Source organism: Heterocephalus glaber, unplaced genomic scaffold, assembly GCF_053883595.1.
Source record: "Heterocephalus glaber isolate CG9 unplaced genomic scaffold, H.glaber_assembly_v1.0 deba00001673, whole genome shotgun sequence".
Taxonomy (NCBI): domain Eukaryota; kingdom Metazoa; phylum Chordata; class Mammalia; order Rodentia; family Bathyergidae; genus Heterocephalus; species Heterocephalus glaber.
In genome coordinates, this window is record NW_028258410.1 from 9,670,491 (window position 1) to 9,686,099 (window position 15,609).

Below are 15,609 nucleotides of genomic sequence, written 5' to 3' on the forward strand. Positions count from 1 at the left end.
GCCACCCGAGGGGAGTTAGGGACAGATCCGCAGCCGCACCGAGCCGGGCCGTCCTTGGGGTGCGAAAGTCCTTCCCGGGACTCCTCAGTAACTCAAGCTAGTGCCCGCCCACTCTCTTCTGCCAGCCCCCCGGTGGGTGTTCGGGCCAGGACTGTCACGTGTGCTGTTCCAGGGAGGGCCAGAGACATGGAGCCAGGCTCCAGGCTGGGCTGGCTGGTGCTGTGCTGCTCTCAGCGATGAGGAGCGGGCTCCTGCTGGAGTCCAGGGTCTTGTGGTGTCCTGCCTGGGCTTTGGTACGGACCTTTTGACAAACACTGTTGCCCTTCCAGGTACTGCAGCCCCCTGTGGCCTGGTGTTTCTGCTGTCCCCCAGCAGCACCTCAGTGGGCATCCAAAGAACAAGGGTCCCCAGAGACGCCCAGTCCCAGGCCCTGGAGCAGGGGCTGTGCCTGCGTGAGGACCTGGGTTTGGGTGGGGAAATGCAGGCTGATCTGGTGGTTCCCGGGGCCACACACGGTCGGCCATGGGAGGCAGGAGGGCAGAGTGGCTTTGCTTGTGAACAGCGCAGCTTACACGACTGACACCTGGGGCCAAGCGGGCCAGGACAGAGCCTGAGGGCCCAGCCCTGCCAGAGGAGGGTGCCGGGCAGAGGGGCCGGAGAAGAGCTGACACCTCTGAGTGGACACAGCCACAGGAAGCCTGCTCAAGGCCGCCCCGGCCTGGCGTGAGGGCTGTGCTGGCAGCCCTGGGGCCTCTGTTCCAAGTTCTGCTGTGGGATGCAGCCCACTGGCTCCTCTTCTGCCCGCCCTCCTCACCTGCAGGATGTAGGACAGACAGACAGACAGACAGACATGTGCCCGACAGCAGTCAGTTACCCAGGGCTAAGGTCTGGGGGGCCAGGGCTGTGGATCCTCCATTTGGGAAGGCTCTCAGGGAGGGAGGCTGCATGCTCCTGGGAAGAGGCCACTGTATGCTGTCTCGAGGCCCAAAGAGGGGCAGCAAAGGGGACCCCAGGACCCCAGCCTCTTTGGTGACCCTCTATCAGGTGCTGGGCCCGGGACAGCCAGAAGCTGAGCAGGTGTGGGCATGAGAGCCCAAGGGTGCCCGGTGGCCCCCGCATCCGTGGGGCTAAGGCCTGGTGGTTCTGAGGTTGGCCTGGCACAGGCCTGGGCACCAGGAAGCCCGGGGAACCTCAGGCCTCCCCAGTCGGGCTTTGGGTCAGGGGGTATGACCTGCCTCCCACAGCCCCCTACAGGCTGGCTCATCTCTTTGGTGGGCCTCAGCACCTCCACCCACTCCTCTAGCAGGGACCAGGCTTCAGCCAACCTGGTTTTATGTGAAGTAGTGAAGAACTTGGCCCGGACTGCTGCCCGGCTGCCCCGCCCGAGGGCAGGAAGTGACTGGATGGCAGGGCAAGGCCACTGCTGCCTGGTGGCACCATGGGGCAGCTTCTCCTAGGCTCAGCTGCTGCTGCTGTGGCCTGACCTCCCCAGCCTCAGGGCCTTCTTTTCCACAAAGCCCGAGTGAATGGGTCCCTTGCAAACTGGCCTACTTTCTCCAAATGAATGGGCTGCACCCCGGGCCTGACCTCTCTGGATTCCAGACTACATTCTCATTTGCTATTAGAGATGCATTCTTTCCATGCCTCTTATATGCTGAGAACTGCCTGGTCACTTCACAGATTTATTTCCTAATCTCAGAGGGTGAAATTAAAGAGATTATTTCTTCAGGAAATATTGTAAATTATAATAGAAGAACATTTTATTTCAAAGAAATGCTTCTTTCCCTTCTGATCTGTCTTTAACATATGGCCCGCAACACACCCAGAATCAGTTCTGAGTTTGCTCGTCGGTGAAGCGTTTCCAGCGATGCACACAGACACTGGGCCGGCCCAGCCGTAGATCACCCGGGGTCTGCCAGGCTGGGGACGCAAACACAGCCTGCTTCCCCCTCGCAGGAGGTGAGGTGCTGCTGTGCAGCCCTGTGGGTGTGGAGGGTGTGAGCCTGTGTGTGAGGTGTGCACGTGGGAGCACCCAGGGTGACCCGGGTGTGCATGTGGACGTGTGTGTGCGTGCGTGTGCGCTTGTGGGGGGCAGTGTGACGGGTGTAAGAACCACGAAGGTGTGTGGGGTGCCAGGCCCACCCGAGTTCTCAGGCCCGGAGCTTCTCCCACTGCAGTCGGAGCCCTGGCTCTGCGCACCATGGTCGGCGTGTGCACCGTGAAGGGGAGGGTCCTGGCCGAGTCCGGCATGGCCCCTCCTGGGCCTGCGTGTGGGAGGAAGGCTCCAGTGCTCCCGCCGTTTCCAGGCAGGGCAGTTGGCTCAGGGTGTTGGCCGACCCCGGGCGGCACTGTGTGGGGAAGCATCTATTAGGGTTGGGGCGCAGCCCACATTAGAAGGAAGTGTGGCCTGGGAGGGCCTGGCGTGGCCTGCTCGTGACGAGGCCAGTGTCTCCGGGGCAGCCGTGTCTGACCTGCTGCCTCCGAGCTGAACCCACTGTGTTATTAACAAAATACAAAAAGGGAAGTTCTACTGCTTACACACGTGAACTGTATTGTGCATTTTACGTGTGGCCCAAGGCCTTTGTCTTTGTCCAGAGCGGCCCAGGGAGCCTGGCACGTCCAGTACAGGGCCTGGCTGGGGGCAGGCAGACTGCAGGCCGTGAGCTGCTGGACTCTGGTTCTGGCTCCAAGGGAGCCGTGCCCCGCCCACCTGCTCTCTCCACCCTCCCGGCCCTGCACCCGGCTCCTCACACAGCTCTGCTTCCGCCAGCTCTTGAGAACCCCTGAGCCAGGCTGTGGGTCCTAGCTCATCCTGACTGCTGGTGTGGGCGGGCTCTTCCTCATGCAGGAACAGGCCCTGCACCCTGAAGGCCACAAGGGAGAGGGAGAGGGGTCCTGGAGGGCTGGGGGCTGCAGGCGTGGCCCCGCCTCTCCCAGGGCATTGCCCTAGCTCCCTCTGGCCCCTAAGGTCACTGCCAGGACCCTCGCCCATGAGCCACCCCACCCCCACCAGCTTCCTGTTTCTTCGAGGTGGCCCGCAATACTCGGATACTTCATCAGCTCTTTTTATTAAAGTTTTTTGTTGTTTTTGTGTTTTTGAGACAGGGTCTCCCTGTGTCCTTCCGGCTGGTCTTGAACTTGGGCAATCCTCCTGCCTCACTGCCCAAGTGCTGAGATCTCAGGTGTGTGCCAGCACCCCTGACCGCATCAGCGTCTGCGGAGCTTGTGTCCATCTGCCTCAGCCTCTCCTTTCAGTCAAAAAGACCACTTTAAATTTTCCCAAGTTAAAAAAGAATTACGGCTGAGATTAATTCATCTACTTTCCTAAAGTGAAGAAGCAGATGTAATCAGGGTTTTGTAATTGCCTTTTTTCCCATCATGCAGGTGGTCAGCTTTCCTGAAGCCAAAGAAATTTGGCAAAAGCTTGTTATGCAGGTAACAAGAAAAGCTCGGGTGGCTCTGCAGTCACCAGGCACCGAGGCCTCATCGGTACCTGTGAGAGCCCGGGGCCGGCTGCCCTGCACCTCGAGGATGCACCTGGTGGCCTCATGGTGCTTGGTCCTCTCCCGAGGTCACTTGATCTTTGCCTTCTGAACAGCAGCCCTCAGAAGGCAGTGCAGACCCTTCTGGGTCATCCTGAGGGTACCCACATGGAAGCTGCGAGTCCCGGGGACCGTGCATGGGATCTGCAGCTGCAGGCCGAGCCAGGGCAGGCAGAGTCCTGCAGGGAGAAGCCATGGCTGCAGACTTCCCCTGGGTGGCCAGAACTGTTGGAGATGAAATAATATTAAAGTGAACCAGACCCAGACCACTCAGTGTATTAAAGGAACCAGATTGTGTTTTTCTCTTTTTTCACACTGTCTCCTAGTTGGAAGAGAAAGACAGCCAAGAGCCCTGTGTATTAGTTAAGATTTCAGCTGTAAGTCACAGATGACTGACTTAGCAACTGAAGGAATTTAAGGAATGCTTTGGGACTCCAGATGGCAGAGCCAGTCATCTATGATGTATTGAAAGAGAAAGTCCTCTCACCTTTCTATTCTGACAATTCTGTTGGCTTTGGTTCTGAGACATGACCTTCATGGTCACAAAGTGGCTGCATTAGCACCAAACATCTCATCTTGAGATGGCTTTTCCCCCAGACAAGCAGAGTGAGTAGTTTTGTGCCTCCTTTCTAGTTATAAAATCTTCTCCAAGATTCTCCCAGCAACTGTCCCTCAGGGTCGAGCCCTAGTTCTTGCGGTAGCATGCCCACTGCTTTAGAACACCTGTGCTGACCACTGCCAAGGTTGAACTAATCAAGATGTGTTAGTGCAAGCTTCTCTGTATTTCTCAGCCAACAGATGTGTGAACCAAGTAGGCCATGGTTCTGTCAGTAAAGAGGAAAGGGTGGGAACAGGTCTGGTCCGAAGCGTCTGCCAACTTCTGGTGAGATTTGGGCGAAGTAAATTTTGTGGCATCTGCTTTGGCGTGTTCTGTCCCTCGCCGTCCTGGAACTCTGGACTGAGGAGGGACACTTGGCGCTGGCTCCCAGCAGCCCGAGGAGCCACCCTGTGGACCCTCAGGGCAGCGAGGCACGCTGGCCTTCAGTGCTCCCCACAGGTGGCCCTGGCTGTGTTTGGAAGCATCGTCATAGAAACCAGAACAAATCACTGGCTGATTACGCTCCAGTTCTCGTTAATCATTCCTTCACTGGGTCAGCCAGGATTTCATGCCCAGGCCGAGCCTCTCTTTTCCCTAGGGCCCTCGCAGAGCCCGGAAAGAGAAAAGGAGGGGCAAGAGGCAAGCTCAGCCTGCAGACCCGGAGATCCGGGCCCAGAGGTGGGCGGGGCCTGGGGTACCTTCCTGCACCTGAGTCTAGTGCATCCTGTGCTGGGCTCTGCGTCAGGCACTTCCGGTGATCGCAGCCCCCCCCACTCCGAGGGAGGCAGCAGGGAGGCACACAGCACAGAGCTGGGGTGCGCAGTCCCAGGGGGCTGGAAGGCCCACCCAGCGGATCCCGGAGCTGATCAAGGCCGGCTCCTCCTGGGAGGGGTTGGAGCCGCACTGGGGCAGCCCCATGCCTTCTGCTGTGGCCAGGACTGGCACCCTAAGAAGCAGTAAAGCGGGCAGGCTCTCGCCTCCCTGAACCTCCTCTCCCGGGCAGTGCAGGTGGTGACCGGGACTGGAGCAGCACCCGCGGCTTCTGTGCGAAACAGGGTGAGCAGTCTGAGGTGAGACTGAGAGGGAGTGGGTTACCTGCGAGTGCTTTCTGCCTTGCTGGGCAGCCCTGTGGCAATTGGAGGACCACACAGAGGTCTCCCTTCTGGACCCCACACTTGGGAGGAGTCGGCTGTGACTCCCCCCCCCCCCCGCCCCCGGAGAGCATCCCTTCCCTCGCCTGGCCCCATCCCACGAACTCCTCCTCACTCCTTGTGAATCGCTGGCCACATAAAACTCCAAGTCTGGAATCTTCTCTTTGGATTAATTAAAACTACCAAGGTCATTCATGGACTCTTCCAGCTAGTTCTGAGGTCTGTTCAATTTTTATGGAATCTCATTAAAGTTCACTGCAGATGGGTTAAAAACTTTAAGTGTTTTACAGAAAGTTTTAAACCACAGTGCATGACTTTTGCAGGGGAGCACAGGGGCAGCAAGGCTTTCCTGTCTCTGCCCAAATGCAGTGAGGGCCAAAGCAGCTGGGTGTCTGGTTTCCTGGGTTTCTGTGAGGCGGACGCCCGGGAGCTGAGGCTCCTACACTGTGATCTGAGGACCAGAGCCCAGCCCGAGCTCAGTGCTGGCCCTTGGCCTGGCCCTGCAGCGAAGCAGTGTGGTGTCACCACGAAGCACACAGCTTGCCTGGCGTGAGAGGGCTTCCAGGTGTGAAACATGCCAGCTTTCGAAGACTTGATGTAAAATGTGTGTAAATATCTCAGATACAGTTTTATATGAACTACACAGTGAAATGATAGCATTTTGGATATATTGGGTTAAATAAAGTATGCATTGAAATGAATCTCATGTTTCCCCTGAGGATTTTGCCCTGGCCTAGAGGAAATCTGAAGCCACACAGGGGTCACGCTGCTCTTCTCCCCGATGAGAAGTCCCGGTCGGAGGCTGGCTGTCGGCTGGTCTCACCCAAGCCTGGCCTCTTCTGATTGTTTTTTCTGGTACTGGGGATTGAACCCAGGGCCTTCACACCCAGCTACAGCCCCAGCCCTTTATAAAAATGTTTAAAGTTTGAGACAGGTGCAGTTTGTCTGCCCCCAGCCAGCGTGGCACCAGCTCTCTGCCCCTGGGGTCTTTGGGAGCAGTTGGCGCCATGCACAGCCAGCCCTGCTCCGTGCTGTCCTCTGCAGGGCGACAGGCTGCCTGTGTTCCCACATTCTCCTGCAGTGGGAGCTGGGTTTTGCTCAAGCTCGCTGTCCCCAAGGAGGAGCCTTGTTGGGCCCTCAGGAGGGCTCCTTCTTTGCTGAGCCATGAACACGTGTTGCTCTGAGCCCCTGCCATTGGCATGAGGTGAGCATGCAGCAGGTCCCTGCACAGCCCGGGAAGGAGCTCAGTGCCTGTGCTCCGGCTGCGGCTGGCAGAATCTTCAGCTGCCCACAGGCTCTGGCTAGAGGTGAGCGGGGCTGGGAGGAGCTTGAGGGTCCGTCCTATCCTCCCATGCTCTGCCCTTCTGCAACGATACAAATGCCCAGGGTGGCTGAGCCCAGGCATGGGAGGTGCTGCTGGCCACCCAGGTTCCAGGCACATGGCCGGGGCTGCTCCAAGCTCTCCCAGGGCTCTGAGAGTGAGGACTGAGCAGGGAAGATGACTCTTGGGTGGGACGATGTTTAGGCTGTGCACTTGTTTATTCATTGCCAAGATGAAGGACCATCCTTCTTTTTCAAAAATCGAAGCATGAAAGTTGAATGTGTTTATGGAGCATGGTGTTAATTTTCTGTCACTGACAAAAGGCCTGAGGCAATCACCTTATGAATGATTCGGATAGGATCCCTGAGGACAGCTGGCTAACTCCTGCTGCTCCCTGTGCTCGAGGGCAGTGTCTCCGAACTCCTTCCTTCAGGGCCACATCTGTTGGGCTCAGTGGATGAGTGGATGGGGCAGGAGGCGGCTGGGGTTGCTGTGACCTCTGGGGGATCTGCCTGCCCCAGTCCTACCTGGCCGCCGGCAGCCGACGAGAACCCTGCAAGGCTTCCTCTGTACAGCCCTTGGCCAGGCTCTGTGGGGTACAGCTCTTCCACGCGCACCCTCTAATGTTTGGGGCCAGAGACTTCTTTGTATGGGAGGCCATCCAGGGCGTGTATTTCAGGGTGTTCATCAGCACCCTCAGCTTCTACGCACTAGATGCCAGCAGCATCTCCGTGGTTGTGACAAACAACGTCCCCAGGTATTGTCCTGTGTCTCCTGGAGTATAACTATCCCGGGTGTGGGCAGTGTGGATGGCTCACACCGGCATCTTCTGCACTCTTGCAGTGACCACCCATCGTGCTGGAGGTCCTGCATCTCGCCCCAACTTCACAGAACCACGTCTGAGCCAGGCACCCAGTCACCCAGAGCTCAGGGTCTCTTGAGCCCAGCAGCATGTGCGGAGAGCTGCCTCACCCGGGCAGATTTAGCATGCCACAAGGCCTCTGCTTCCCCGCTCCCCTCCATGTTTCCTTCCCAGGGTGGACGCCTTGAGTCCTGATTGCAGGAGATGGATCTCATCGTCTCTCTGCAGTGACCCATGCTTGCTATTATTTACCACTGGCTACTGACACTGATGCCAGGATGCAAAATAGCAAGAAGAGGGTATCCTCACTTTAGCCCTGGCTGGGGCTCAGGACACCCAGGAGCCAGCAGTAGAAGGAGATGAGGGTGACGAAAGTTGGCTCCATCCACACCACCAACTCTCCAGTCCTGGTGCCATCTGGAATGGCTTTTAATTCCACTCAGTCTGGGGGGCAAAGTGAGACATTCTGCTTCCCTAAAATGTCTAAGGCTTGGTAATACTGAAAAGAGCCATTTGCATGTTTACTGCTGAAACCACGTGGGAATTAAAGTTCCATCAATTATAGCATAGACGCTCTCCGTAAATGTAAACACCCACATGCAATTTACTCTGTTTGGAAGTGTGTACACAAAACGGATACCAAACAGTATTAAGTGATCATTAGTGACAGACCACTGAGACTTTCGAGCTGCTGCCTCTCAGGCTAAAGATGCTACGGAGCTATCAAAATACCTGGCACTGGTCCGAAGAGCGTGTTCACCATGGCATCTGGATCTTTGTGGAGCGTGAAAGCCACTGGTTTCTATGAACTGCAGCGAGGAGTGGGGAGAACGTAATCGGCAGAGCCTGGGATGAATCCACTTGGTTAAATGCAATGGGACATTGCCACTGGTCTCTCCGGAGCAGAGGGTTGATAGAACATGTGTGTGTGTGTGTGTGTGTGTGTGTGTGTGTGTCTGTGTGGCCCACATGCCTTGTGCAGAATCATGCCTTCCACTCACCCCCCTATTTTCTGCCCCTTAAAACAGCACTTAATCCTCTGATTGGGTTTGTCCTGTCCACACCCTCTTTGCACTCTGATCATACCTTGAAATTTGCTTTTATTGCATAAACCATATCTATATGTCTATTTTCCTTACAGCTTTATCCTCAACATGAAATCTGGCAGGGCAGGTATTCATCCATCTTCCATACATCCACACATGCACATGTATCCATCAACCCCTCCCACCCACCCATCTCCCTATCCAGCCATCCACCTATCCATCCACCCACTCATCCAGTACATCCATCCATCTACTCAAATATCTACCTATCCATCCATCCACCCACCCACCCATCCAGTACACCCATCCATCTACTCAAATATCTACCTATCTGTCCATCCATCCATCCATCCGTCCATCCACTCATCCAATCCATTCATCTATCTGCCCAACTATCCACCCGTCTGTTTACCAATCTACCTATTCATCCATCAATGCACCCATCCATCCACTCAACAAATGTTCTTCAACACAACTATAATTCATTTGCAGAGTTCCTTCCTATGTAAAAATTGAAATCAACCAGAGGCAACAGAAAATGAACAAATGAAAATAAACATATTTGTGATGGGTGCTATGGAACTGGAGCCTGGGGTAGTGGTAGGGTCCACCTACTCTGCTTAGGTGGTCAGTGGGGGTCTCCTTGACAACTGGACCTCAGGCCAGAGGACTCAGAAGCCACCTGTAAGTTAAGGCTGTACTGTCAGCAGCATGAGGACTGATGTGGCAGTTATTAGGTGCTGTGCGCACCGTATCTACTTTGCCCTCATTTTCCTGTGGCTGTCTCTATTGTCTAGGGCAAGATCCCAAGGCTGAGGAGGCCATGGAAACCCAGCTTGCTGTGGAGGAAGAGAGAAGCCAATCAACATTGCCTGGTCCCCAGATCTGTTGGGGCCAGTCTCTGAGGTGTGTGTCCCATGTCACCCTGGGGTGAGGCGGTCGGTCAGTCCTGTGCCAGCTCCCCTCTCATGGCCACTGGAAGGGGTTGATAGGATGCTCCTGGGTGAGTTTGTGGTCCCAAATTTGCTGCTTGTCAAATGGGCTTCCCTTTGTCCTCCACAGGACAAGACACAGGACATTTCTGCGAGGGTTCAGTCAGACGATGAGGATGTGAAAATGATGGGAATCAGCCCAGGCCCAGGTCCAGACAGTTGCATAAGAAGGTGTGGTGTGGTTCTTGTCTGTTTCTGCACACCCTGGAGGGTGTGGGACCCCGCTCCGTGGCATAATCAGAACAGAAAGAAGTCTCCCTCCCCTGCTGACCAGTGCCCAACAGACAGCAAAGGCCGCTGCAAGCCTGCTCCTCCCTGCAGGCTGCGGTGTGGGGAGAGCATGCAGATGCATTCTTTATGCTTTAATTTAGCACCTTGCTCGCCCGCCTTGCCTTCCTCAGCACATTAGGCTGCCTCCTCTGACCCACCTGACTAGGAAGTCATCATTCTTTCTTTGAGCATTATTTTCATAAAAAAGAAAACAAAAACAATACAAAAGGCCATTCCAGACAAGCAATTCCCTTGTTTATTGATTTGCCCTGTCAGGTTCTTTTATGCAGACATAAGTTTTATGATAAAACTTCAGCCTTGCCTTTTATGACAATAAATAATGCATTGTGCTTCTTGAGTGCTCATGTTGTGTGGGACCCATGCTGGCTCCTGGCCTCGTAGTTCCAGGCAGGTCCTGTCTGTCCAAGTCACATACTTCCAAAGTTACTATCAGTTTCCTCCCCCTGAAGGTGGTATCAAGATGGCCCGCTGAAAGCCACCATTTCTGATAGCCAATTAAATCCACTGTGTGCTTTTCTCATGCTGTCTCTTCTGTTCGCTTGGGGATTTCTGTCAGCAGGTACGTGAGCCCAAGTCCTCCCTTGGCTTGGCCCTCAGCATTCCTCTTTCCTGCTTGTTCCCACGTACCCCTAAAATGGGGACTCTATGGTTGTCAGAATACCACACATGGCCCGCTATGATTTCTGGAAAGACAAAGAGTCAATGAAGAGCTCTGCAGCCCGGTTCTCTGCAGTCAGGCGTGTGCTCCAGGGTGCAGGGCCCTCTGCCCAGCAGGGCTGGAGCATTGCTTCCTTCTGCTCCTGAGCCGAGATCCTTGACTGCCCAGGCATGGAAAACCAACACTGGGGGTCCAAAAGGAGGAAGTTGAGGTTCACAGTGTCTGAGAGACAGTCTGTGACGGGGACCTCACCCCGCCTGTCCTGCCCACACGCCAGAAGGAGGTGTGTCCTTCCTGCAGGGATGGCCGAGGGGGCAGAGGAAGCTGGCCAGGAGCAGTACCACAAAGTGGGGCCTTGGCTTGTTTGTCTAAGCCACTGCCTTCCCCTGGAACTCACGAAAAAGGATTCTGAGAAGTTTGAAAGCCAAATCCATCTCCATGGTGGTTGAGTGCCAGTGCTACCGAGGTGGCCCAGGCTAATGAATGCCTCCCTGGCACAAGCCTAGATACCCACGTGTCCACCAGAGCCCCACAGAGCCTGCTTCGGCTCCATCCGGCCAAGCGAGATGCGGCCCCCAGAGGGTTCTCTCGGCTGCCGCCCAGGGAAGCCAGGAAAGTTCGAGTTCTTCGCGAATGGTGGTAAACTTAGTGGTCCCCTGGTGCTCCCACTCTTCCTGGGGCAGTAAAACTACAATTCATTGCAGATTATTTGAAGGCAAATCACTTTAAGTGTAAGAAATAAAAAGGCAAATTGGCAATTGAATTTTGTGGGAGCGTGTAAACGGCTGATTTGCATTTACCAGGGTGCTGGGAAGACGTGACAGTATGGGAGCAGAGATGCATGCGAGGGAGGGGTCACAGGGACTCTCATCACGGCTCGTGGGGCCGTGGCAGAGCGCGTGGCCCTTCGCAAACCTCTTTGCGTCCTGTCTACTGGGGGCCAATGAGCAGGAGAGACTGCCCCACTCAGGAGGACTGAAGCACTGTCCAAGCGCAGCTGGCTTCCACAGGCCATCTGGAAGGGATGGACGTTGCTGTTGGCCAGCAAGCTGGAGTCAGTGCCTCCCTTGGTGCCAGCTCCAGGGTGAGGCCATGAAGCCATCTCTCTCCCAGGTGCCCGGCCCCCGGGCACAGGGAGCCACACTGTGCTGCTCTGAGAGCTTCGCATAGACAGCCTGCCTGCTCACCGGGCCCCTCCAGGACAGTCTACATTCGGAAGGGAAGCCAGGAGCCCAGCCCGTCCATCTCGCTGCCAGGAAGGCCTCAGTGTGCTGCTCTGAACCAGCCCCGGCTGCCCCTCTGCAGCCTCACTTCTTTGTCCTTTGTGGAACCGGGATGGAAACGGGTGGTCTCCCACCGAGCCACATCCCTAACCCATCACATTATCTATTTATGTTTTGAGACAGGAACTCCTAAAATTGTCCAGGCTGGCTTTGGACTTATGGTCCTGCTGCTTCAGCCTTCCAGGCCGTGGGGATTGTAGGTATGAGCCGTGCACGGGGCCTGCTTTTTCACATTAAGGCCGAGGGCGCCTGCAGGGCAGGTGGCTCCAGGCGACAGGCCATGTGTGCTTCTGGAAGAGGCATCTCAGCAGCTGCTCCATGGTGCAGGTGTGGTCACTGGAGGGGATTTTGTCCCCAGAGGATGTGTGGCAAAACGTGAAGACATCTTTAGAGTCCTCTTTGGTTTTCATAAGTGGGGGGTGATATTGACACTGGTTGGGTAGAAGCCAGGGGGCCACCACACATTCCACAGTGCACAGCATGAGCCCCCAAATAAGCGGCTGTGCAGCTCCAGTGTCAGTCAGGGGCCAGGCCGGCCTCATGGCTCATTCATTGACACCATACCTGGATGTACCATTGGTCGACAGCTATGTGTTAAATGGGTGCACGGCTGGGTGGAAGGGTGGATAGTGGGTGAACAGGGAGATGAATGGTGGATGGATGGATGGACAGATGGCAGAAGAATAGTTAGAGGGGAGGATGGATGGGTGCAGGAGTGGATGGGTAGATGGACGAATGGACAGATGGTGGATGAATAGTTAGAGGGGAGGATGGATGGGTGCAGGAGTGGATGGGTGGATGGACGGATGGACAGATGGTGGATGAATAGTTAGAGGGGAGGATGGATGGGTGCAGGAGTGGATGGGTGGATGGACGGATGGACAGATGGTGGATGAATAGTTAGAGGGGAGGATGGATGGGTGCAGGAGTGGATGGGTGGATGGACGGATGGACAGATGGTGGATGAATAGTTAGAGGGGAGGATGGATGGGTGCAGGAGTGGATGGGTAGATGGACGGATGGACAGATGGTGGATGAATAGTTAGAGGGGAGGATGGATGGGTGCAGGAGTGGATGGGTGGATGGACGGATGGACAGATGGTGGATGAATAGTTAGAGGGGAGGATGGATGGGTGCAGGAGTGGATGGGTGGATGGACGGATGGACAGATGGTGGATGAATAGTTAGAGGGGAGGATGGATGGGTGCAGGAGCGGATGGGTGGATGGACAGATGGACAGATGGTGGATGAATAGTCAGAGGGGAGGATGGATGGGTGCAGGAGCAGATGGGTGGATGGATGGATGGTAGAAATGCGGGTGAACTGTAGGGTTGCTGGAGAGCTGGTACAGGATGGATGGGTGGGTAAGTGGGTGGCTGATGGATGGACAGCAGAGAGCATTGTGTGGTGCACATGTGGCTGTGTGGCCCTAGCTCTAAGCTGTCACTGAGCAGCACTGGGCCCAGCCCAAGGGCCTGAGCAGCCTCTTGGCGTGTGGCTGGTCAGGCTCGTCCTGCTCAGCACTGGAGACACAGTGCTAGAGTTGTCCCCCTCTCTTGACCTGGCTCCCTGGGAGAGCTGCCCTCCAGAGGCTTGTGGTTGCTGAGATGCCCCCTCATCCCTGCCCCAGTGGACATGCCCTCTGCGTTTAATGCCCTCAAGTGGGTGGCAAGTGACATCATGTGTCCCATGGAGCCTACCCCAGGAGGACCAGACCTAGCCAAACACGGTGGTGGCAGAAGTCAGGGGAAGATGCAGTCTTGCTGGGCAGCATGGAGGGAGGGAGGCAGGGGGTCTGGCTGGGAGCAGCCCCCAAACGTCTGCTGGTGGAGCTGCATGGCCAGCTGGTGGAGGGGGCCCAGGGAAGGAACAGGGCCCAGGAGGACTGGATCCCATTTCCTCCGGTGCTTCTGGAATCCAGGGCTGCAGGGCGGGACCTGCATGGCCCGGGCCTTGCAGCACCATCACATGTGCAGGGAAGAGGAGGCGGCAGGTGGAGCAGACTCAGGAAGCAGCAGGGCCAGGGTGCTCCAGAGGCTGCCCATGGCCTTGAGTTCCCCCTCAGGTGCCCCAGAGTCTTTGGTACTTCTGGGCCCTGCAGCACTCCCTCTTGATGCTCACCTCACCACGTCCCACTGCACGGCTTTTGGGAGTGAGGTTTTCATCAGAACAGCACAGCATGTGAGCCTCACACAGCCTCAAGGAGGAGCCTGCTGGGCCCTGAACCTCGGCGCTTGGACCAGGTGGGGCTTTGAGTTCTACACCAGGCCTGTGATCTTTGTCTAGGGAGAGAGATTTTGAATCAGTCTTGGACAACTCAACCATGAGCCCCTGAAAGGAAGAAAACTGCTGTGTCGGATAGCCTCATGTGGAGCTGGGCCATATGACATCCACCTCCCAACATGCGTCCACTTCATTTCCACGCGCAAATACAGGCCATGGTTGTATGTGGTGGGCTGTGACTCTGAACCAGGTTTTTAGGAAGGTTTGAGGATCAGTTCAAACCCCTGTCATTCGGTCCCCACCCCTCCCTCTGGGCCAGTTGCCAGTGACTCTGCAGACCCTTCTGAGCCAGCAAGCACAGACCAGTCTTCCTGAAGAGCACTTTCCATAGCCCTGACTACTCCTCAGTCCAGCTCCATGGGACAGCAGACATTCGTCCCTCTTGGCTGCGTTTCCTACAGCTGGCTCACAGTGCGCAGTCAGTTCCACTTACCAAACCCCAGTGCAGCAGAGGGATGCAGCCCACACATCAGAGGTGCTGCAGTTAGCACCTTTGGCACATTTGTGCTAGGACAGCCCAGTGCCCCAGGCTGAGACCCACGCATCGTGTCCTCCATCCTCTGAAAGGGTCGAAGCAGGGGACAGCTCAGCACCCAGTGTGAGGAGGAGGAGCAGAGTGGAAGCCAGGGAGGGGAGGAGCCCAGGCTGCCCCACCTGAAAGGAGCAGATGACCATGTTTGGGGAACAAACGTGGCCCAAGTTCCTGGCAGCTATGTTGCATGGAGCTCTTGTTTTCTGACACAAGATGGCATTTGTGGGGCTACTCCTGGGAGCTAAACATGCAGAAGGGCTGCTTCAGGTTGCGGAGGATCATCCTGCTGCTGTCACAGAGCTCAGTGTCCCCTACTGCAGGACGGCATCAGGAGTGACTGTCAGCACTAAGCAGCTGGACAGAGGGAGTCTGGGGCTTTGTCTGCTCTGCCCAGGACAGGAGGTGTTTCAGTGCCTAAGCTGTGCTTGGCACTTGCTAGGTGCTCAGTGAGTTCTAGAAGGAGGGAAATGAATGAAGTCATCCTGTCTGGAGAGGTTGGTCAGAGACAGAGTAGCAGCATAAACAGCCACCACCTGTCAGGTGAAATTCTGGACCAGACACCACACCACGTGTGCAGCCAGTCTGCCCCGGCTGCCATAACCAGGAGGCTCAGCTTGAGCTAAGGTGCATGTGTTGGGGCAGGATAGGCTGCTGTCTGGGTCACACACCAAGCAGGTCACAGCAAGGCTCCAGCTCAAATGTGTGTCCGATGGACCAATCCCTCCACCCAGCAATGTGTCATTTCTCCCTCTGTCCCCCTTCCACATCCATCTCTGCATCCTGACCTTTGGGACAGGGGACCCACCGCCCTGCCCCCAGCTGTGTCTCTCTGGAGGGTGGTGCTCCTCTGAACTCTCCTACTCATGTGGCCAGCTGCCTCCTGGCCATCTTGACTCTGGGCAGGTTCTGTGTGTGCCACCCTCTCAGGAGGCTGCAGCCTGCTCTGGCAACAGTGAAGATGGATTGTGCTCTTTGCAGGACAAGCCCTGGGTGCACCTCCACCCACACCCAACAGGCTTTGCAGGGTATCTGGGTGCAGGGGCAGGGAGA

At 56.1% G+C, this 15,609-nt stretch overlaps 1 long non-coding RNA gene across 1 annotated transcript; it reads left to right on the forward strand.

Annotated features, from left to right (window-relative positions):
- Positions 1 to 242: 242 nt before the first annotated feature.
- On the forward strand, positions 243 to 10,737 carry LOC101726220 (uncharacterized). Its single transcript, XR_205075.4, has 3 exons — positions 243 to 5,210; positions 9,318 to 9,426; positions 9,583 to 10,737. It is a non-coding gene; the product is annotated as an uncharacterized LOC101726220 (long non-coding RNA).
- The last annotated feature ends 4,872 nt before the right edge of the window (positions 10,738 to 15,609 follow it).